This window comes from Scyliorhinus torazame, chromosome 19 (genome assembly GCF_047496885.1).
Source record: "Scyliorhinus torazame isolate Kashiwa2021f chromosome 19, sScyTor2.1, whole genome shotgun sequence".
NCBI classification, from domain to species: Eukaryota; Metazoa; Chordata; class Chondrichthyes; order Carcharhiniformes; family Scyliorhinidae; genus Scyliorhinus; species Scyliorhinus torazame.
In genome coordinates this window covers 40258089-40282013 of record NC_092725.1, presented here as the reverse complement: position 1 = coordinate 40282013, position 23925 = coordinate 40258089, and the positions used below count along the sequence as shown (strand labels likewise).

The 23925-nt window shown below is 56.6% G+C and overlaps 1 protein-coding gene and 1 long non-coding RNA gene across 5 annotated transcripts in view; both read left to right on the top strand.

The window, feature by feature from the left end:
• LOC140396095 (protein-methionine sulfoxide oxidase mical3a-like) overlaps positions 1–23925 on the top strand; it is a 1213674-nt gene that overhangs the window by 647697 nt on the left and 542052 nt on the right. The gene's annotated exons all lie outside the window — the stretch shown is intronic.
• The window catches only part of LOC140396096 (uncharacterized), a 43709-nt gene that overhangs the window by 4529 nt on the left and 15255 nt on the right, over positions 1–23925 (top strand). Inside the window, exon 3 of one of the 2 annotated variants that reach the window (XR_011936447.1) lies at positions 480–524. The exons of the other annotated variant lie outside the window; for it this stretch is intronic. This is a non-coding gene — a long non-coding RNA (uncharacterized lncRNA). Of the gene's footprint in view, positions 1–479; positions 525–23925 lie in introns of those variants that run through there. 2 annotated transcript variants of the gene reach the window in all.

The window sequence follows — 23925 nt, the reverse complement described above, 5'->3', positions numbered from 1 at the left end:
AGTGACCCCTGTCCACACTGAGCCTGTGTAACGAGTGACCCCTGTCCAAACTGACCCTGTGTACAGAGTGACCCCTGTCAACACTGACCCTGAGTTAAGAGTGACCACTGTCCACACTGACCCTGTGTACAGAGTGACCCCTGTCCACACTGACCCCGTGTACAGAGTGACCCCTGTGCACACTGACCCCGTGTACCTATTGGCCCTTGTCCACACTCCCCAGCCCTCTTTCATTGTGTTTACTGTCTGTTCCTGTTTGAACTCTGACACCCTGTTAACTTTGACTGTGTGGTGACCTTTACTAAAGTACATCAGGTTTGAGTCCAAAATCTGACCCACACTTGATCCATGGCATTCAGTTGGCCTAACACACAGTAGTGATGATCCCAGGAACGTCGGGGAGCCATTTCACTTATACACATCGCAGAGAACGATCCCAGCAATTCTGATTGAATTGTTTTTATATTTTTCTATTTTAGGACAAATATACATCTCAGCTGCAGACCAGGTTCCCAGTGAAAGAAGTGAGTTAATCGAACGTGTAGAGAGTGTAGGTACCGTACAGACCCTGAATACACAGTGACCCCTGTCCACTCTGAGCCCATATACAGAGTGACCCCTGTCCACACTGAGCTCATATACAGAGTGACCCTTGTCCACACTGACCCTATGTAACGAGTGACCGCTGTCCATGCTGACCCTGTGTACAGAGTGACCACTGTCCACACTGACCCTATGTACAGAGTAACCCCTGTCCACACTGACCCTGTATACAGAGTGACCCCTGTCCACACTGACCCTGTGTACAGAGTGACCCCTGTCCACACTGACCCCGTGTACAGAGTGACCCCTGTCCACACTGACCCTGTGTACAGAGTGATCCCTGTCCACACTGACCCTGTGTACAGAGTGACCCCTGTCCTCACTGACTCTGTGTACACCGTGACCACTGTCCACACTGACCCTGTGTACAGAGTGATCCCTGTCCACACTGACCCCGTGTACAGAGTGACCCCTGTCCACACTGACCCTGTGTACAGAGTGACCCCTGTCCACACTGACCCTGTGTACAGAGTGACCTCTGTCCACACTGACGCCGTGTACAGAGTGACCCCTGTCCACACTGACCCTGTGTACAGAGTGATCCCTGTCCACACTGACCCTGTGTTCAGAGTGACCCCTGTCCACACTGACCCTGTGTACAGAGTGACCCCTGTCCACACTGACCCCGTGTACAGAGTGACCCCTGTCCGCACTGACTCTGTGTACAGAGTGACCCCTGTCCACACTGACCCTGTGTACAGTGACCCCTGTCCACACTGACCCTGTGTACAGTGTGACCCCTGTCCACACCTACCCTGTATACAGAGTGACCCCTGTCCACACTGACCCCGTGTACACAGTGGCCCCTGTCATCAATGACCCTGTGTACAGAGTGACCCCTGTCCACACTGACCCTGTGTACAGAGTGACCCCTGTCCACACTGACCCCGTGTACAGAGTGACCCCTGTCCACACTGACCCTGTGTACAGAGTGACCCCTGTCCACACTGACCCTGTGTACAGAGTGACCCCTGTCCACACTGACCCTGTGTACAGAGTGACCCCTGTCCACACTGACCCTGTGTACAGAGTGACCCCTGTCCACACTGACCCTATGTACAGAGTGACCTCTGTCCACACTGACCCCGTGTACAGAGTGACCCCTGTCCACACTGACCCTGTGTACAGAGTGACCCCTGTCCACACTGACCCCGTGTACAGAGTGACCCCTGTGCACACTGACCCCGTGTACCTATTGGCCCTTGTCCACACTCCCCAGCCCTCTTTCATTGTGTTTACTGTCTGTTCCTGTTTGATCTCTGACACCCTGTTAACTTTGACTGTGTGGTGACCTTTACTAAAGTACATCAGGTTTGAGTCCAAAATCTGACCCACACTTGATCCATGGCATTCAGTTGGCCTAACACACAGTAGTGATGATCCCAGGAACGTCGGGGAGCCATTTCACTTATACACATCGCAGAGAACGATCCCAGCAATTCTGATTGAATTGTTTTTATATTTTTCTATTTTAGGACAAATTTACATCTCAGCTGCAGACCAGGTTCCCAGTGAAAGAAGTGAGTTAATCGATCGTGTAGAGAGTGTAGGTACCGTACAGACCCTGAATACACAGTGACCCCTGTCCACTCTGAGCCCATATACAGAGTGACCCCTGTCCACACTGAGCTCATATACAGAGTGACCCCTGTCCACACTGAGCTCATATACAGAGTGACCCTTGTCCACACTGATCCTATGTAACGAGTGACCGCTGTCCATGCTGACCCTGTGTACAGAGTGACCACTGTCCACACTGACCCTATGTACAGAGTGACCCCTGTCCACACTGACCCTGTGTACAGAGTGACCCCTGTCCACACTGACCCTGTGTACAGAGTGACCCCTGTCCACACTGACCCTGTGTACAGAGTGACCCCTGCCCACACTGACCCTGTGTACAGAGTGTCCCGTGTCCACAGTGACCCTGTAGACAGACTGATCTGTCCACACTGACCCTGTGTACAGAGTGACCCCTGTCCACACCTACCCTGTGTACAGAGTGACCCCTGTCCACACTGACCCTGTGTACAGAGTGACCCCTGTCCACACTGACCCTGTGTACAGAGTGACCCCTGTCCACAGTGACCCTGTAGACAGACTGACCTGTCCACACTGACCCTGTGTACAGAGTGACCCCTGTCCACACTGACCCTGTGTACAGAGTGACCCCTGTCCACACTGAGCCTGTGTACAGTGTGACCCCTGTCCACACTGACCCTGTGTACAGAGTGACCCCTGTCCACACTGATTCTGTGTACAGAGTGACCTGGTCCACACTGACCCTGTGTACAGAGTGACCCCTGTCCACACTGACCCTGTGCACAGAGTGACCCCTGTCCACACTGACCCCGTGTACAGAGTGACCCCTGTCCACACTGACCCTGTGTCCAGAGTGACCCCTGTCCACACTGACCCTGTGTACAGAGTGACCCCTGTCCACACTGACCCCGTGTACAGAGTGATCCCTGTCCACACTGACCCTGTGTACTGAGTGACCCCTGTCCACACTGACTCTGTGTACACCGTGACCCCTGTCCACACTGACCCTGTGTACAGAGTGACCCCTGTCCACACTGACCCCGTGCAGAGAGTGATCCCTGTCCACAGTGACCCTGTGTACTGAGTGACCCCTGTCCACACTGACTCTGTGTACACCGTGACCCCTGTCCACACTGACCCTGTGTACAGAGTGACCCCTGTCCACATTGACCCTGTAGACAGACTGACCTGTCCACACTGACCCTGTGTACAGAGTGACCCCTGTCCACACTGACCCTGTGTACAGAGCGACCCCTGTCCACACTGACCCTGTGTACAGAGTGACCCCTGTCCACACTGACCCTGTGTACAGAGTGACCCCTGTCCACACTGACCCTGTGTACAGAGTGACACCTGTCCACACTGACCCTGTGTACAGAGTGACCCCTGTCCACACTGACCCTGTGTACAGAGTGTCCCGTGTCCACACAGACCCTGTAGACAGACTGACCTGTCCACACTGACGCTGTGTACACAGTGACGCCTCTCCACACTGACCCCGTGTACAGAGTGACCCCTGTCCACATTGACCCTGTGTACAGAGTGACCCCTTTCCACACTGACCCTGTAGACAGACTGACCTGTCCACACTGACCCTGTGTACACAGTGACGCCTGTCCATACTGATTCTGTGTACAGAGTGACCCGGTCCACACTGACCCTGTGTACAGAGTGACCCCTGTCCACACTGACCCTGTGCACAGAGTGACCCCTGTCCACACTGACCCCGTGTACAGAGTGACCCCTGTCCACACTGACCCTGTGTCCAGAGTGACCCCTGTCCACACTGACCCTGTGTACTGAGTGACCCCTGTCCACACTGACTCTGTGTACACCGTGACCCCTGTCCACACTGACCCTGTGTACAGAGTGACCCCTGTCCACACTGACCCTGTGTACAGAGTGACCCCTGTCCACACTGACCCTGTGTACAGAGTGACCCCTGTCCACACTGACCCCGTGTACAGAGTGATCCCTGTCCACAGTGACCCTGTGTACTGAGTGACCCCTGTCCACACTGACTCTGTGTACACCGTGACCCCTGTCCACACTGACCCTGTGTACAGAGTGACCCCTGTCCACATTGACCCTGTAGACAGACTGACCTGTCCACACTGACCCTGTGTACAGAGTGACCCCTGTCCACACTGACCCTGTGTACAGAGCGACCCCTGTCCACACTGACCCTGTGTACAGAGTGACCCCTGTCCACACTGACCCTGTGTACAGAGTGACCCCTGTCCTCACTGACCCTGTGTACAGAGTGACACCTGTCCACACTGACCCTGTGTACAGAGTGACCCCTGTCCACACTGACCCTGTGTACAGAGTGACCCCTGTCCACACTGACCCTGTGTACAGTGTGACCCCTGTCCACACTGACCCTGTGTACAGAGTGTCCCGTGTCCACACTGACCCTGTAGACAGACTGACCTGTCCACACTGACGCTGTGTACACAGTGACGCCTCTCCACACTGACCCCGTGTACAGAGTGACCCCTGTCCACATTGACCCTGTGTACAGAGTGACCCCTGTCCACACTGACCCTGTAGACAGACTGACCTGTCCACACTGACCCTGTGTGCACAGTGACGCCTGTCCACACTGATTCTGTGTACAGAGTGACCCGGTCCACACTGACCCTGTGTACAGAGTGACCCCTGTCCACACTGACCCTGTGCACAGAGTGACCCCTGTCCACACTGACCCCGTGTACAGAGTGACCCCTGTCCACACTGACCCTGTGTCCAGAGTGACCCCTGTCCACACTGACCCTGTGTACTGAGTGACCCCTGTCCACACTGACTCTGTGTACACCGTGACCCCTGTCCACACTGACCCTGTGTACAGAGTGACCCCTGTCCACACTGACCCCGTGTACAGAGTGATCCCTGTCCACAGTGACCCTGTGTACTGAGTGACCCCTGTCCACACTGACTCTGTGTACACCGTGACCCCTGTCCACACTGACCCTGTGTACAGAGTGACCCCTGTCCACATTGACCCTGTAGACAGACTGACCTGTCCACACTGACCCTGTGTACAGAGTGACCCCTGTCCACACTGACCCTGTGTACAGAGCGACCCCTGTCCACACTGACCCTGTGTACAAAGTGAACCCTGTCCACACTGACCCTGTGTACAGAGTGACCCCTGTCCACACTGACCCTGTGTACAGAGTGACCCCTGTCCACACTGACCCTGTGTACAGAGTGACCCCTGTCCACACTGACCCTGTGTACAGTGTGACCCCTGTCCACACTGACCCTGTGTACAGAGTGTCCCGTGTCCACACTGACCCTGTAGACAGACTGACCTGTCCACACTGACCCTGTGTACACAGTGACGCCTGTCCACACTGACCCCGTGTACAGAGTGACCCCTGTCCACACTGACCCTGTGTACAGAGTGACCCCTGTCCACACTGACCCTGTGTAGAGAGTGACCCCTGTCCACACTGACCCTGTGTAGAGAGTGACCCCTGTTCACACTGACCCTGTGTACAGAGTGACCCCTGTCCACTCTGACCCTGTGTACAGAGTGACCCCTGTCCACACTGACCCTGTATATAGAGTGACCCCTGTCCACACTGACCCCGTGTACAGAGTGACTTCTGTCCACACTGACCCTGTGTACAGAGTGACCCCTGTCCACACTGATCCTGTGTACAGGGTGACCCCTGTCCACACTGACCCTGTGTACAGAGTGACCCCTGTCCACACTGACCCTGCATACAGAGTGACCCCTGTCCACACTGACCCTGTGTACAGAGTGACTTCTGTCCACACTGACACTGTGTACAGAGTGACCCCTGTCCACACTGACCCTGTGTACAGGGTGACCCCTGTCCACACTGACCCTGTGTACAGAGTGACTTCTGTCCACACTGACCCTGTGTAGAGTGACTTCTGTCCACACTGACCCTGTGTACAGAGTGACCCCTGTCCACACTGACCCTGTGTACAGGGTGACCCCTGTCCACGCTGACCCTGTGTACAGAGTGACCCCTGTCCACACTGACCCTGTGTACAGAGTGACCCCTGTCCACACTGACCCTGTGTACAGAGTGACCCCTGTCTACAATGACCCTGGGTACAGAGTGACCCCTCTCCACTCTGATCCTGTGTACAGAGTGACCCCTGTCCACACTGACCCTGTGTACAGAGTGACCCCTGTCCACAATGACCCTGGGTACAGAGTGACCCCTCTCCACTCTGATCCTGTGTACAGGATGACCCATGTCCACACTGACCCTATGTAACGAGTGACCGCTGTCCATGCTGACCCTGTGTAGAGAGTGACCACTGTCCACACTGACCCTGTGTACAGAATGACCCCTGTCCACACTGACCCCGTGTATAGAGTGAGCCCTGTCCACACCCCGTGTACAGAGTGACCCCTGTCCACACTGACCCTGTGTACAGAGTGACCCCTGTCCACACTGACCCTGTGCACAGAGTGACCCCTGTCCACACTGACCCTGTGTACAGAGTGACCCATGTCCACACTGACCCTATGTAACGAGTGACCGCTGTCCACGCTGACCCTGTGTACAGAGTGACCACTGTCCACACTGACCCTGTGTACAGAGTGACCCCTGTCCACACTGACCCTGTGTACAGAGTGACCCCTGTCCACACTGCCCCTGTGTACAGAGTGACCCCTGTCCACACTGACCCTGTGTACAGAGTGACCCCTGTCCACACTGACCCTGTGTACAGAGTGTCCACTGTCCACACTGACCCTGTGTACACAGTGACCCCTGTCCACACTGACCCTGTGTACAGAGTGACCCCTGTCCACACTGACCCTGTGTACAGTGTGACCCCTGTCCACACTGACCCTGTGTACAGAGTGTCCCGTGTCCACAGTGACCCTGTAGACAGACTGACCAGTCCACACTGACCCTGTGGACAGAGTGACCCCTGTCCACACTGACCCTGTGTACAGAGTGACCCCTCTCCACACTGACCCTGTGTACAGAGTGACCCCTGTCCACACTGACCCTGTGTACAGAGTGTCCACTGTCCACACTGACCCTGTGTACACAGTGACCCCTGTCCACACTGACCCGAATGTATAGAGTGACCCCTGTCCACACTGACCCTGTGTACAGAGTGACCCCTGTCCACACTGACCCTGTGTACAGAGTGACCCCTGTCCACACTGACCCTGTGTACAGAGTGACCCCCATCCACACTGATCCTGTGTACAGAGTGACCCCTGTCCACACTGACCCTATGTACAGAGTGACCCCTGTCCACACTGACCCTGTGTACAGAGTGACCCCTGTCCACACTGACCCTGTGTACAGAGTGACCCCTGTCCACACTGACCCTGTGTACAGGGTGACCCCTATCCACACTGACCCCGTGTACAGAGTGACCCCTGTCCACACTGACCCCGTGTACAGAGTGACCCCTGTCCACACTGACCCCATGTACAGAGTGACCCCGTCCACACTGACCCTGTGTACAGTGACCCCTGTCCACACTGACCCTGTGTACAGTGTGACCCCTGTCCACACCAACCGTGTGTACAGAGTGACCCCTGTCCACGCTGACCCCGTGAACAGAGTGACCCCTGTCCACACTGAACCCGTGTACAGAGTGACCCCTGTCCACACTGACCCTGTGTACAGAGTGACCCCTGTCCACACTGACCCTGTGTACAGGGTGACCCCTGTCCACACTGACCCCGTGTACAGAGTGACCCCTGTCCACACTGAGCCTGTGTACAGTGTGACCCCTGTCCACACTGACCCTGTGTACAGAGTGACCCCTATCCACACTGATTCTGTGTACAGAGTGACCCGGTCCACACTGACCCTGTGTACAGAGTGACCCCTGTCCACACTGACCCTGTGCACAGAGTGACCCCTGTCCACACTGACCCCGTGTACAGAGTGACCCCTGTCCACACTGACCCTGTGTCATGAGTGACCCCTGTCCACACTGACCCTGTGTACAGAGTGACCCCTGTCCACACTGACCCCGTGTACAGAGTGATCCCTGTCCACACTGACCCTGTGTACTGAGTGACCCCTGTCCACACTGACTCTGTGTACACCGTGACCCCTGTCCACACTGACCATGTGTACAGAGTGACCCCTGTCCACACTGACCCCGTGTACAGAGTGATCCCTGTCCACAGTGACCCTGTGTACTGAGTGACCCCTGTCCACACGGACTCTGTGTACACCGTGACCCCTGTCCACACTGACCCTGTGTACAGAGTGACCCCTGTCCACATTGACCCTGTAGACAGACTGACCTGTCCACACTGACCCTGTGTACAGAGTGACCCCTGTCCACACTGACCCTGTGTACAGAGCGACCCCTGTCCACACTGACCCTGTGTACATAGTGACCCCTGTCCACACTGACCCTGTGTACAGAGTGACCCCTGTCCACACTGACCCTGTGTACAGAGTGACATCTGTCCACACTGACCCTGTGTACAGAGTGACCCCTGTCCACACTGACCCTGTGTACAGAGTGACCCCTGTCCACACTGACCCTGTGTACAGTGTGACCCCTGTCCACACTGACCCTGTGTACAGAGTGTCCCGTGTCCACACTGACCCTGTAGACAGACTGACCTGTCCACACTGACCCTGTGTACACAGTGACGCCTGTCCACACTGACCCCGTGTACAGAGTGACCCCTGTCCACACTGACCCTGTGTACAGAGTGACCCCTGTCCACACTGACCCTGTAGACAGACTGACCTGTCCACACTGACCCTGTGTACACAGTGACGCCTGTCCACACTGACCCCGTGTACAGAGTGACCCCTGTCCACACTGATTCTGTGTACAGAGTGACCCGGTCCACACTGACCCTGTGTACAGAGTGACCCCTGTCCACACTGACCCTGTGCACAGAGTGACCCCTGTCCACACTGACCCCGTGTACAGAGTGACCCCTGTCCACACTGACCCTGTGTACAGAGTGACCCCTGTCCACACTGAACCTGTGTACTGAGTGACCCCTGTCCACACTGACTCTGTGTACACCGTGACCCCTGTCCACACTGACACTGTGTACAGAGTGACCCCTGTCCACACTGACCCCGTGTACAGAGTGATCCCTGTCCACAGTGACCCTGTGTACTGAGTGACCCCTGTCCACACTGACTCTGTGTACACCGTGACCCCTGTCCACACTGACCCTGTGTACAGAGTGACCCCTGTCCACACTGACCCTGTGCACAGAGTGACCCCTGTCCACACTGACCCCGTGTACAGAGTGACCCCTGTCCACACTGACCCTGTGTCCAGAGTGACCCCTGTCCACACTGACCCTGTGTACAGAGTGACCCCTGTCCACACTGACCCCGTGTACAGAGTGATCCCTGTCCACACTGACCCTGTGTACTGAGTGACTCCTGTCCACACTGACTCTGTGTACACCGTGACCCCTGTCCACACTGACACTGTGTACAGAGTGACCCCTGTCCACACTGACCCCGTGTACAGAGTGATCCCTGTCCACAGTGACCCTGTGTACTGAGTGACCCCTGTCCACACTGACTCTGTGTACACCGTGACCCCTGTCCACACTGACCCTGTGTACAGAGTGACCCCTGTCCACATTGACCCTGTAGACAGACTGACCTGTCCACACTGACCCTGTGTACAGAGTGACCCCTGTCCACACTGACCCTGTGTACAGAGCGACCCCTGTCCACACTGACCCTGTGTACAGATTGACCCCTGTCCACACTGACCCTGTGTACAGAGTGACCCCTGTCCACACTGACCCTGTGTACAGAGTGACCCCTGTCCACACTGACCCTGTGTACAGAGTGACCCCTGTCCACACTGACCCTGTGTACAGTGTGACCCCTGTCCACACTGACCCTGTGTACAGAGTGTCCCGTGTCCACACTGACCCTGTAGACAGACTGACCTGTCCACACTGACCCTGTGTACACAGTGACGCCTGTCCACACTGACCCCGTGTACAGAGTGACCCCTGTCCACACTGACCCTGTGTACAGAGTGACCCCTGTCCACACTGACCCTGTGAAGAGAGTGACCCCTGTCCACACTGACCCTGTGTAGAGAGTGACCCCTGTTCACACTGACCCTGTATACAGAGTGACCCCTGTCCACTCTGACCCTGTGTACAGAGTGACCCCTGTCCACACTGACCCTGTATACAGAGTGACCCCTGTCCACACTGACCCCGTGTACAGAGTGACTTCTGTCCACACTGACCCTGTGTACAGAGTGACCCCTGTCCACACTGACCCTGTGTACAGGGTGACCCCTGTCCACACTGACCCTGCATACAGAGTGACCCCTGTCCACACTGACCCTGTGTACAGAGTGACTTCTGTCCACACTGACACTGTGTACAGAGTGACCCCTGTCCACACTGACCCTGTGTACAGTGTGACCCCTGTCCACACTGAACCTGTGTACAGAGTGACTTCTGTCCACACTGACCCTGTGTACAGAGTGACTTCTGTCCACACTGACCCTGTGTACAGAGTGACCCCTGTCCACACTGACCCTGTGTACAGGGTGACCCCTGTCCACGCTGACCCTGTGTACAGAGTGACCCCTGTCCACACTGACCCTGTGTACAGAGTGACCCCTGTCCACACTGACCCTGTGTACAGAGTGACCCCTGTCTACAATGACCCTGGGTACAGAGTGACCCCTCTCCACTCTGATCCTGTGTACAGAGTGACCCCTGTCCACACTGACCCTGTGTACAGAGTGACCCCTGTCCACAATGACCCTGGGTACAGAGTGACCCCTCTCCACTCTGATCCTGTGTACAGGATGACCCATGTCCACACTGACCCTATGTAACGAGTGACCGCTGTCCATGCTGACCCTGTGTAGAGAGTGACCACTGTCCACACTGACCCCGTGTACAGAGTGACCCCTGTCCACACTGACCCTGTGTCCAGAGTGACCCCTGTCCACACTGACGCTGTGTACTGAGTGACCCCTGTCCACACAGACTCTGTGTACACCGTGACCCCTGTCCACACTGACCCTGTGTACAGAGTGACCCCTGTCCACACTGAACCTGTGTACTGAGTGACCCCTGTCCACACTGACTCTGTGTACACCGTGACCCCTGTCCACACTGACACTGTGTACAGAGTGACCCCTGTCCACACTGACCCCGTGTACAGAGTGATCCCTGTCCACAGTGACCCTGTGTACTGAGTGACCCCTGTCCACACTGACTCTGTGTACACCGTGACCCCTGTCCACACTGACCCTGTGTACAGAGTGACCCCTGTCCACACTGACCCTGTGCACAGAGTGACCCCTGTCCACACTGACCCCGTGTACAGAGTGACCCCTGTCCACACTGACCCTGTGTCCAGAGTGACCCCTGTCCACACTGACCCTGTGTACAGAGTGACCCCTGTCCACACTGACCCCGTGTACAGAGTGATCCCTGTCCACACTGACCCTGTGTACTGAGTGACTCCTGTCCACACTGACTCTGTGTACACCGTGACCCCTGTCCACACTGACACTGTGTACAGAGTGACCCCTGTCCACACTGACCCCGTGTACAGAGTGATCCCTGTCCACAGTGACCCTGTGTACTGAGTGACCCCTGTCCACACTGACTCTGTGTACACCGTGACCCCTGTCCACACTGACCCTGTGTACAGAGTGACCCCTGTCCACATTGACCCTGTAGACAGACTGACCTGTCCACACTGACCCTGTGTACAGAGTGACCCCTGTCCACACTGACCCTGTGTACAGAGCGACCCCTGTCCACACTGACCCTGTGTACAGAGTGACCCCTGTCCACACTGACCCTGTGTACAGAGTGACCCCTGTCCACACTGACCCTGTGTACAGAGTGACCCCTGTCCACACTGACCCTGTGTACAGAGTGACCCCTGTCCACACTGACCCTGTGTACAGTGTGACCCCTGTCCACACTGACCCTGTGTACAGAGTGTCCCGTGTCCACACTGACCCTGTAGACAGACTGACCTGTCCACACTGACCCTGTGTACACAGTGACGCCTGTCCACACTGACCCCGTGTACAGAGTGACCCCTGTCCACACTGACCCTGTGTACAGAGTGACCCCTGTCTACACTGACCCTGTGAAGAGAGTGACCCCTGTCCACACTGACCCTGTGTACAGAGTGACCCCTGTCCACACTGACCCTGTGTACAGAGTGACCCCTGTCCACACTGACCCTGTGTACAGAGTGACCCCTGTCCACACTGACCCTGTGAAGAGAGTGACCCCTGTCCACACTGACCCTGTGTAGAGAGTGACCCCTGTTCACACTGACCCTGTGTACAGAGTGACCCCTGTCCACTCTGACCCTGTGTACAGAGTGACCCCTGTCCACACTGACCCTGTATACAGAGTGACCCCTGTCCACACTGACCCCGTGTACAGAGTGACTTCTGTCCACACTGACCCTGTGTACAGAGTGACCCCTGTCCACACTGACCCTGTGTACAGGGTGACCCCTGTCCACACTGACCCTGCATACAGAGTGACCCCTGTCCACACTGACCCTGTGTACAGAGTGACTTCTGTCCACACTGACACTGTGTACAGAGTGACCCCTGTCCACACTGACCCTGTGTACAGTGTGACCCCTGTCCACACTGAACCTGTGTACAGAGTGACTTCTGTCCACACTGACCCTGTGTACAGAGTGACTTCTGTCCACACTGACCCTGTGTACAGAGTGACCCCTGTCCACACTGACCCTGTGTACAGGGTGACCCCTGTCCACGCTGACCCTGTGTACAGAGTGACCCCTGTCCACACTGACCCTGTGTACAGAGTGACCCCTGTCCACACTGACCCTGTGTACAGAGTGACCCCTGTCTACAATGACCCTGGGTACAGAGTGACCCCTCTCCACTCTGATCCTGTGTACAGAGTGACCCCTGTCCACACTGACCCTGTGTACAGAGTGACCCCTGTCCACAATGACCCTGGGTACAGAGTGACCCCTCTCCACTCTGATCCTGTGTACAGGATGACCCATGTCCACACTGACCCTATGTAACGAGTGACCGCTGTCCATGCTGACCCTGTGTAGAGAGTGACCACTGTCCACACTGACCCCGTGTACAGAGTGACCCCTGTCCACACTGACCCTGTGTCCAGAGTGACCCCTGTCCACACTGACGCTGTGTACTGAGTGACCCCTGTCCACACTGACTCTGTGTACACCGTGACCCCTGTCCACACTGACCCTGTGTACAGAGTGACCCCTGTCCACACTGAACCTGTGTACTGAGTGACCCCTGTCCACACTGACTCTGTGTACACCGTGACCCCTGTCCACACTGACACTGTGTACAGAGTGACCCCTGTCCACACTGACCCCGTGTACAGAGTGATCCCTGTCCACAGTGACCCTGTGTACTGAGTGACCCCTGTCCACACTGACTCTGTGTACACCGTGACCCCTGTCCACACTGACCCTGTGTACAGAGTGACCCCTGTCCACACTGACCCTGTGCACAGAGTGACCCCTGTCCACACTGACCCCGTGTACAGAGTGACCCCTGTCCACACTGACCCTGTGTCCAGAGTGACCCCTGTCCACACTGACCCTGTGTACAGAGTGACCCCTGTCCACACTGACCCCGTGTACAGAGTGATCCCTGTCCACACTGACCCTGTGTACTGAGTGACTCCTGTCCACACTGACTCTGTGTACACCGTGACCCCTGTCCACACTGACACTGTGTACAGAGTGACCCCTGTCCACACTGACCCCGTGTACAGAGTGATCCCTGTCCACAGTGACCCTGTGTACTGAGTGACCCCTGTCCACACTGACTCTGTGTACACCGTGACCCCTGTCCACACTGACCCTGTGTACAGAGTGACCCCTGTCCACATTGACCCTGTAGACAGACTGACCTGTCCACACTGACCCTGTGTACAGAGTGACTCCTGTCCACACTGACTCTGTGTACACCGTGACCCCTGTCCACACTGACACTGTGTACAGAGTGACCCCTGTCCACACTGACCCCGTGTACAGAGTGATCCCTGTCCACAGTGACCCTGTGTACTGAGTGACCCCTGTCCACACTGACTCTGTGTACACCGTGACCCCTGTCCACACTGACCCTGTGTACAGAGTGACCCCTGTCCACATTGACCCTGTAGACAGACTGACCTGTCCACACTGACCCTGTGTACAGAGTGACCCCTGTCCACACTGACCCTGTGTACAGAGCGACCCCTGTCCACACTGACCCTGTGTACAGAGTGACCCCTGTCCACACTGACCCTGTGTACAGAGTGACCCCTGTCCACACTGACCCTGTGTACAGAGTGACCCCTGTCCACACTGACCCTGTGTACAGAGTGACCCCTGTCCACACTGACCCTGTGTACAGTGTGACCCCTGTCCACACTGACCCTGTGTACAGAGTGTCCCGTGTCCACACTGACCCTGTAGACAGACTGACCTGTCCACACTGACCCTGTGTACACAGTGACGCCTGTCCACACTGACCCCGTGTACAGAGTGACCCCTGTCCACACTGACCCTGTGTACAGAGTGACCCCTGTCTACACTGACCCTGTGAAGAGAGTGACCCCTGTCCACACTGACCCTGTGTAGAGAGTGACCCCTGTTCACACTGACCCTGTGTACAGAGTGACCCCTGTCCACTCTGACCCTGTGTACAGAGTGACCCCTGTCCACACTGACCCTGTATACAGAGTGACCCCTGTCCACACTGACCCCGTGTACAGAGTGACTTCTGTCCACACTGACCCTGTGTACAGAGTGACCCCTGTCCACACTGACCCTGTGTACAGGGTGACCCCTGTCCACACTGACCCTGCATACAGAGTGACCCCTGTCCACACTGACCCTGTGTACAGAGTGACTTCTGTCCACACTGACACTGTGTACAGAGTGACCCCTGTCCACACTGACCCTGTGTACAGTGTGACCCCTGTCCACACTGAACCTGTGTACAGAGTGACTTCTGTCCACACTGACCCTGTGTACAGAGTGACTTCTGTCCACACTGACCCTGTGTACAGAGTGACCCCTGTCCACACTGACCCTGTGTACAGGGTGACCCCTGTCCACGCTGACCCTGTGTACAGAGTGACCCCTGTCCACACTGACCCTGTGTACAGAGTGACCCCTGTCCACACTGACCCTGTGTACAGAGTGACCCCTGTCTACAATGACCCTGGGTACAGAGTGACCCCTCTCCACTCTGATCCTGTGTACAGAGTGACCCCTGTCCACACTGACCCTGTGTACAGAGTGACCCCTGTCCACAATGACCCTGGGTACAGAGTGACCCCTCTCCACTCTGATCCTGTGTACAGGATGACCCATGTCCACACTGACCCTATGTAACGAGTGACCGCTGTCCATGCTGACCCTGTGTAGAGAGTGACCACTGTCCACACTGACCCCGTGTACAGAGTGACCCCTGTCCACACTGACCCTGTGTCCAGAGTGACCCCTGTCCACACTGACCCTGTGTACAGAGTGACCCCTGTCCACACTGACCCTGTGTACAGAGCGACCCCTGTCCACACTGACCCTGTGTACAGAGTGACCCCTGTCCACACTGACCCTGTGTACAGAGTGACCCCTGTCCACACTGACCCTGTGTACAGAGTGACCCCTGTCCACACTGACCCTGTGTACAGAGTGACCCCTGTCCACACTGACCCTGTGTACAGTGTGACCCCTGTCCACACTGACCCTGTGTACAGAGTGTCCCGTGTCCACACTGACCCTGTAGACAGACTGACCTGTCCACACTGACCCTGTGTACACAGTGACGCCTGTCCACACTGACCCCGTGTACAGAGTGACCCCTGTCCACACTGACCCTGTGTACAGAGTGACCCCTGTCTACACTGACCCTGTGAAGAGAGTGACCCCTGTCCACACTGACCCTGTGTAGAGAGTGACCCCTGTTCACACTGACCCTGTGTACAGAGTGACCCCTGTCCACTCTGACCCTGTGTACAGAGTGACCCCTGTCCACACTGACCCTGTATACAGAGTGACCCCTGTCCACACTGACCCCGTGTACAGAGTGACTTCTGTCCACACTGACCCTGTGTACAGAGTGACCCCTGTCCACACTGACCCTGTGTACAGGGTGACCCCTGTCCACACTGACCCTGCATACAGAGTGACCCCTGTCCACACTGACCCTGTGTACAGAGTGACTTCTGTCCACACTGACACTGTGTACAGAGTGACCCCTGTCCACACTGACCCTGTGTACAGTGTGACCCCTGTCCACACTGAACCTGTGTACAGAGTGACTTCTGTCCACACTGACCCTGTGTACAGAGTGACTTCTGTCCACACTGACCCTGTGTACAGAGTGACCCCTGTCCACACTGACCCTGTGTACAGGGTGACCCCTGTCCACGCTGACCCTGTGTACAGAGTGACCCCTGTCCACACTGACCCTGTGTACAGAGTGACCCCTGTCCACACTGACCCTGTGTACAGAGTGACCCCTGTCTACAATGACCCTGGGTACAGAGTGACCCCTCTCCACTCTGATCCTGTGTACAGAGTGACCCCTGTCCACACTGACCCTGTGTACAGAGTGACCCCTGTCCACAATGACCCTGGGTACAGAGTGACCCCTCTCCACTCTGATCCTGTGTACAGGATGACCCATGTCCACACTGACCCTATGTAACGAGTGACCGCTGTCCATGCTGACCCTGTGTAGAGAGTGACCACTGTCCACACTGACCCCGTGTACAGAGTGACCCCTGTCCACACTGACCCTGTGTCCAGAGTGACCCCTGTCCACACTGACCCTGTGTACTGAGTGACCCCTGTCCACACTGACTCTGTGTACACCGTGACCCCTGTCCACACTGACCCTGTGTACAGAGTGACCCCTGTCCACACTGACCCTGTGTACAGAGTGACCCCTGTCCACACTGACCCTGTGTACAGAGTGACCCCTGTCCACACTGACCCCGTGTACAGAGTGATCCCTGTCCACAGTGACCCTGTGTACTGAGTGACCCCTGTCCACACTGACTCTGTGTACACCGTGACCCCTGTCCACACTGACCCTGTGTACAGAGTGACCCCTGTCCACATTGACCCTGTAGACAGACTGACCTGTCCACACTGACCCTGTGTACAGAGTGACCCCTGTCCACACTGACCCTGTGTACAGAGCGACCCCTGTCCACACTGACCCTGTGTACAGAGTGACCCCTGTCCACACTGACCCTGTGTACAGAGTGACCCCTGTCCTCACTGACCCTGTGTACAGAGTGACACCTGTCCACACTGACCCTGTGTACAGAGTGACCCCTGTCCACACTGACCCTGTGTACAGAGTGACCCCTGTCCACACTGACCCTGTGTACAGTGTGACCCCTGTCCACACTGACCCTGTGTACAGAGTGTCCCGTGTCCACACTGACCCTGTAGACAGACTGACCTGTCCACACTGACGCTGTGTACACAGTGACGCCTCTCCACACTGACCCCGTGTACAGAGTGACCCCTGTCCACATTGACCCTGTGTACAGAGTGACCCCTGTCCACACTGACCCTGTAGACAGACTGACCTGTCCACACTGACCCTGTGTACACAGTGACGCCTGTCCACACTGATTCTGTGTACAGAGTGACCCGGTCCACACTGACCCTGTGTACAGAGTGACCCCTGTCCACACTGACCCTGTGCACAGAGTGACCCCTGTCCACACTGACCCCGTGTACAGAGTGACCCCTGTCCACACTGACCCTGTGTCCAGAGTGACCCCTGTCCACACTGACCCTGTGTACTGAGTGACCCCTGTCCACACTGACTCTGTGTACACCGTGACCCCTGTCCACACTGACCCTGTGTACAGAGTGACCCCTGTCCACACTGACCCCGTGTACAGAGTGATCCCTGTCCACAGTGACCCTGTGTACTGAGTGACCCCTGTCCACACTGACTCTGTGTACACCGTGACCCCTGTCCACACTGACCCTGTGTACAGAGTGACCCCTGTCCACATTGACCCTGTAGACAGACTGACCTGTCCACACTGACCCTGTGTACAGAGTGACCCCTGTCCACACTGACCCTGTGTACAGAGCGACCCCTGTCCACACTGACCCAGTGTACAAAGTGAACCCTGTCCACACTGACCCTGTGTACAGAGTGACCCCTGTCCACACTGACCCTGTGTACAGAGTGACCCCTGTCCACACTGACCCTGTGTACAGAGTGACCCCTGTCCACACTGACCCTGTGTACAGTGTGACCCCTGTCCACACTGACCCTGTGTACAGAGTGTCCCGTGTCCACACTGACCCTGTAGACAGACTGACCTGTCCACACTGACCCTGTGTACACAGTGACGCCTGTCCACACTGACCCCGTGTACAGAGTGACCCCTGTCCACACTGACCCTGTGTACAGAGTGACCCCTGTCCACACTGACCCTGTGTAGAGAGTGACCCCTGTCCACACTGACCCTGTGTAGAGAGTGACCCCTGTTCACACTGACCCTGTGTACAGAGTGACCCCTGTCCACTCTGACCCTGTGTACAGAGTGACCCCTGTCCACACTGACCCTGTATACAGAGTGACCCCTGTCCACACTGACCCCGTGTACAGAGTGACTTCTGTCCACACTGACCCTGTGTACAGAGTGACCCCTGTCCACACTGATCCTGTGTACAGGGTGACCCCTGTCCACACTGACCCTGTGTACAGAGTGACCCCTGTCCACACTGACCCTGCATACAGAGTGACCCCTGTCCACACTGACCCTGTGTACAGAGTGACTTCTGTCCACACTGACACTGTGTACAGAGTGACCCCTGTCCACACTGACCCTGTGTACAGGGTGACCCCTGTCCACACTGACCCTGTGTACAGAGTGACTTCTGTCCACACTGACCCTGTGTAGAGTGACTTCTGTCCACACTGACCCTGTGTACAGAGTGACCCCTGTCCACACTGACCCTGTGTACAGGGTGACCCCTGTCCACGCTGACCCTGTGTACAGAGTGACCCCTGTCCACACTGACCCTGTGTACAGAGTGACCCCTGTCCACACTGACCCTGTGTACAGAGTGACCCCTGTCTACAATGACCCTGGGTACAGAGTGACCCCTCTCCACTCTGATCCTGTGTACAGAGTGACCCCTGTCCACACTGACCCTGTGTACAGAGTGACCCCTGTCCACAATGACCCTGGGTACAGAGTGACCCCTCTCCACTCTGATCCTGTGTACAGGATGACCCATGTCCACACTGACCCTATGTAACGAGTGACCGCTGTCCGTGCTGACCCTGTGTAGAGAGTGACCACTGTCCACACTGACCCTGTGTACAGAATGACCCCTGTCCACACTGACCCCGTGTATAGAGTGAGCCCTGTCCACACCCCGTGTACAGAGTGACCCCTGTCCACACTGACCCTGTGTACTGAGTGACCCCTGTCCACACTGACTCTGTGTACACCGTGACCCCTGTCCACACTGACCCTGTGTACAGAGTGACCCCTGTCCACACTGACCCTGTGTACAGAGTGACCCCTGTCCACACTGACCCTGTGTACAGAGTGACCCCTGTCCACACTGACCCCGTGTACAGAGTGATCCCTGTCCACAGTGACCCTGTGTACTGAGTGACCCCTGTCCACACTGACTCTGTGTACACCGTGACCCCTGTCCACACTGACCCTGTGTACAGAGTGACCCCTGTCCACATTGACCCTGTAGACAGACTGACCTGTCCACACTGACCCTGTGTACAGAGTGACCCCTGTCCACACTGACCCTGTGTACAGAGCGACCCCTGTCCACACTGACCCTGTGTACAGAGTGACCCCTGTCCACACTGACCCTGTGTACAGAGTGACCCCTGTCCTCACTGACCCTGTGTACAGAGTGACACCTGTCCACACTGACCCTGTGTACAGAGTGACCCCTGTCCACACTGACCCTGTGTACAGAGTGACCCCTGTCCACACTGACCCTGTGTACAGTGTGACCCCTGTCCACACTGACCCTGTGTACAGAGTGTCCCGTGTCCACACTGACCCTGTAGACAGACTGACCTGTCCACACTGACGCTGTGTACACAGTGACGCCTCTCCACACTGACCCCGTGTACAGAGTGACCCCTGTCCACATTGACCCTGTGTACAGAGTGACCCCTGTCCACACTGACCCTGTAGACAGACTGACCTGTCCACACTGACCCTGTGTACACAGTGACGCCTGTCCACACTGATTCTGTGTACAGAGTGACCCGGTCCACACTGACCCTGTGTACAGAGTGACCCCTGTCCACACTGACCCTGTGCACAGAGTGACCCCTGTCCACACTGACCCCGTGTACAGAGTGACCCCTGTCCACACTGACCCTGTGTCCAGAGTGACCCCTGTCCACACTGACCCTGTGTACTGAGTGACCCCTGTCCACACTGACTCTGTGTACACCGTGACCCCTGTCCACACTGACCCTGTGTACAGAGTGACCCCTGTCCACACTGACCCCGTGTACAGAGTGATCCCTGTCCACAGTGACCCTGTGTACTGAGTGACCCCTGTCCACACTGACTCTGTGTACACCGTGACCCCTGTCCACACTGACCCTGTGTACAGAGTGACCCCTGTCCACATTGACCCTGTAGACAGACTGACCTGTCCACACTGACCCTGTGTACAGAGTGACCCCTGTCCACACTGACCCTGTGTACAGAGCGACCCCTGTCCACACTGACCCTGTGTACAAAGTGAACCCTGTCCACACTGACCCTGTGTACAGAGTGACCCCTGTCCACACTGACCCTGTGTACAGAGTGACCCCTGTCCACACTGACCCTGTGTACAGAGTGACCCCTGTCCACACTGACCCTGTGTACAGTGTGACCCCTGTCCACACTGACCCTGTGTACAGAGTGTCCCGTGTCCACACTGACCCTGTAGACAGACTGACCTGTCCACACTGACCCTGTGTACACAGTGACGCCTGTCCACACTGACCCCGTGTACAGAGTGACCCCTGTCCACACTGACCCTGTGTACAGAGTGACCCCTGTCCACACTGACCCTGTGTAGAGAGTGACCCCTGTCCACACTGACCCTGTGTAGAGAGTGACCCCTGTTCACACTGACCCTGTGTACAGAGTGACCCCTGTCCACTCTGACCCTGTGTACAGAGTGACCCCTGTCCACACTGACCCTGTATACAGAGTGACCCCTGTCCACACTGACCCCGTGTACAGAGTGACTTCTGTCCACACTGACCCTGTGTACAGAGTGACCCCTGTCCACACTGATCCTGTGTACAGGGTGACCCCTGTCCACACTGACCCTGTGTACAGAGTGACCCCTGTCCACACTGACCCTGCATACAGAGTGACCCCTGTCCACACTGACCCTGTGTACAGAGTGACTTCTGTCCACACTGACACTGTGTACAGAGTGACCCCTGTCCACACTGACCCTGTGTACAGGGTGACCCCTGTCCACACTGACCCTGTGTACAGAGTGACTTCTGTCCACACTGACCCTGTGTAGAGTGACTTCTGTCCACACTGACCCTGTGTACAGAGTGACCCCTGTCCACACTGACCCTGTGTACAGGGTGACCCCTGTCCACGCTGACCCTGTGTACAGAGTGACCCCTGTCCACACTGACCCTGTGTACAGAGTGACCCCTGTCCACACTGACCCTGTGTACAGAGTGACCCCTGTCTACAATGACCCTGGGTACACAGTGACCCCTCTCCACTCTGATCCTGTGTACAGAGTGACCCCTGTCCACACTGACCCTGTGTACAGAGTGACCCCTGTCCACAATGACCCTGGGTACAGAGTGACCCCTCTCCACTCTGATCCTGTGTACAGGATGACCCATGTCCACACTGACCCTATGTAACGAGTGACCGCTGTCCATGCTGACCCTGTGTAGAGAGTGACCACTGTCCACACTGACCCTGTGTACAGAATGACCCCTGTCCACACTGACCCCGTGTATAGAGTGAGCCCTGTCCACACCCCGTGTACAGAGTGACCCCTGTCCACACTGACCCTGTGTACAGAGTGACCCCTGTCCACACTGACCCTGTGCACAGAGTGACCCCTGTCCACACTGACCCTGTGTACAGAGTGACCCATGTCCACACTGACCCTATGTAACGAGTGACCGCTGTCCACGCTGACCCTGTGTACAGAGTGACCACTGTCCACACTGACCCTGTGTACAGAGTGACCCCTGTCCACACTGACCCTGTGTACAGAGTGACCCCTGTCCACACTGCCCCTGTGTACAGAGTGACCCCTGTCCACACTGACCCTGTGTACAGAGTGACCCCTGTCCACACTGACCCTGTGTACAGAGTGTCCACTGTCCACACTGACCCTGTGTACACAGTGACCCCTGTCCACACTGACCCTGTGTACAGAGTGACCCCTGTCCACACTGACCCTGTGTACAGTGTGACCCCTGTCCACACTGACCCTGTGTACAGAGTGTCCCGTGTCCACAGTGACCCTGTAGACAGACTGACCAGTCCACACTGACCCTGTGGACAGAGTGACCCCTGTCCACACTGACCCTGTGTACAGAGTGACCCCTCTCCACACTGACCCTGTGTACAGAGTGACCCCTGTCCACACTGACCCTGTGTACAGAGTGTCCACTGTCCACACTGACCCTGTGTACACAGTGACCCCTGTCCACACTGACCCGAATGTATAGAGTGACCCCTGTCCACACTGACCCTGTGTACAGAGTGACCCCTGTCCACACTGACCCTGTGTACAGAGTGACCCCTGTCCACACTGACCCTGTGTACAGAGTGACCCCCATCCACACTGATCCTGTGTACAGAGTGACCCCTGTCCACACTGACCCTATGTACAGAGTGACCCCTGTCCACACTGACCCTGTGTACAGAGTGACCCCTGTCCACACTGACCCTGTGTACAGAGTGACCCCTGTCCACACTGACCCTGTGTACAGGGTGACCCCTATCCACACTGACCCCGTGTACAGAGTGACCCCTGTCCACACTGACCCCGTGTACAGAGTGACCCCTGTCCACACTGACCCCATGTACAGAGTGACCCCGTCCACACTGACCCTGTGTACAGTGACCCCTGTCCACACTGACCCTGTGTACAGTGTGACCCCTGTCCACACCAACCGTGTGTACAGAGTGACCCCTGTCCACGCTGACCCCGTGTACAGAGTGACCCCTGTCCACACTGAACCCGTGTACAGAGTGACCCCTGTCCACACTGACCCTGTGTACAGAGTGACCCCTGTCCACACTGACCCTGTGTACAGGGTGACCCCTGTCCACACTGACCCCGTGTACAGAGTGACCCCTGTTCACACTGAGCCTGTGTACAGTGTGACCCCTGTCCACACTGACCCTGTGTACAGAGTGACCCCTATCCACACTGATTCTGTGTACAGAGTGACCCGGTCCACACTGACCCTGTGTACAGAGTGACCCCTGTCCACACTGACCCTGTGCACAGAGTGACCCCTGTCCACACTGACCCCGTGTACAGAGTGACCCCTGTCCACACTGACCCTGTGTCATGAGTGACCCCTGTCCACACTGACCCTGTGTACAGAGTGACCCCTGTCCACACTGACCCCGTGTACAGAGTGATCCCTGTCCACACTGACCCTGTGTACTGAGTGACCCCTGTCCACACTGACTCTGTGTACACCGTGACCCCTGTCCACACTGACCATGTGTACAGAGTGACCCCTGTCCACACTGACCCCGTGTAC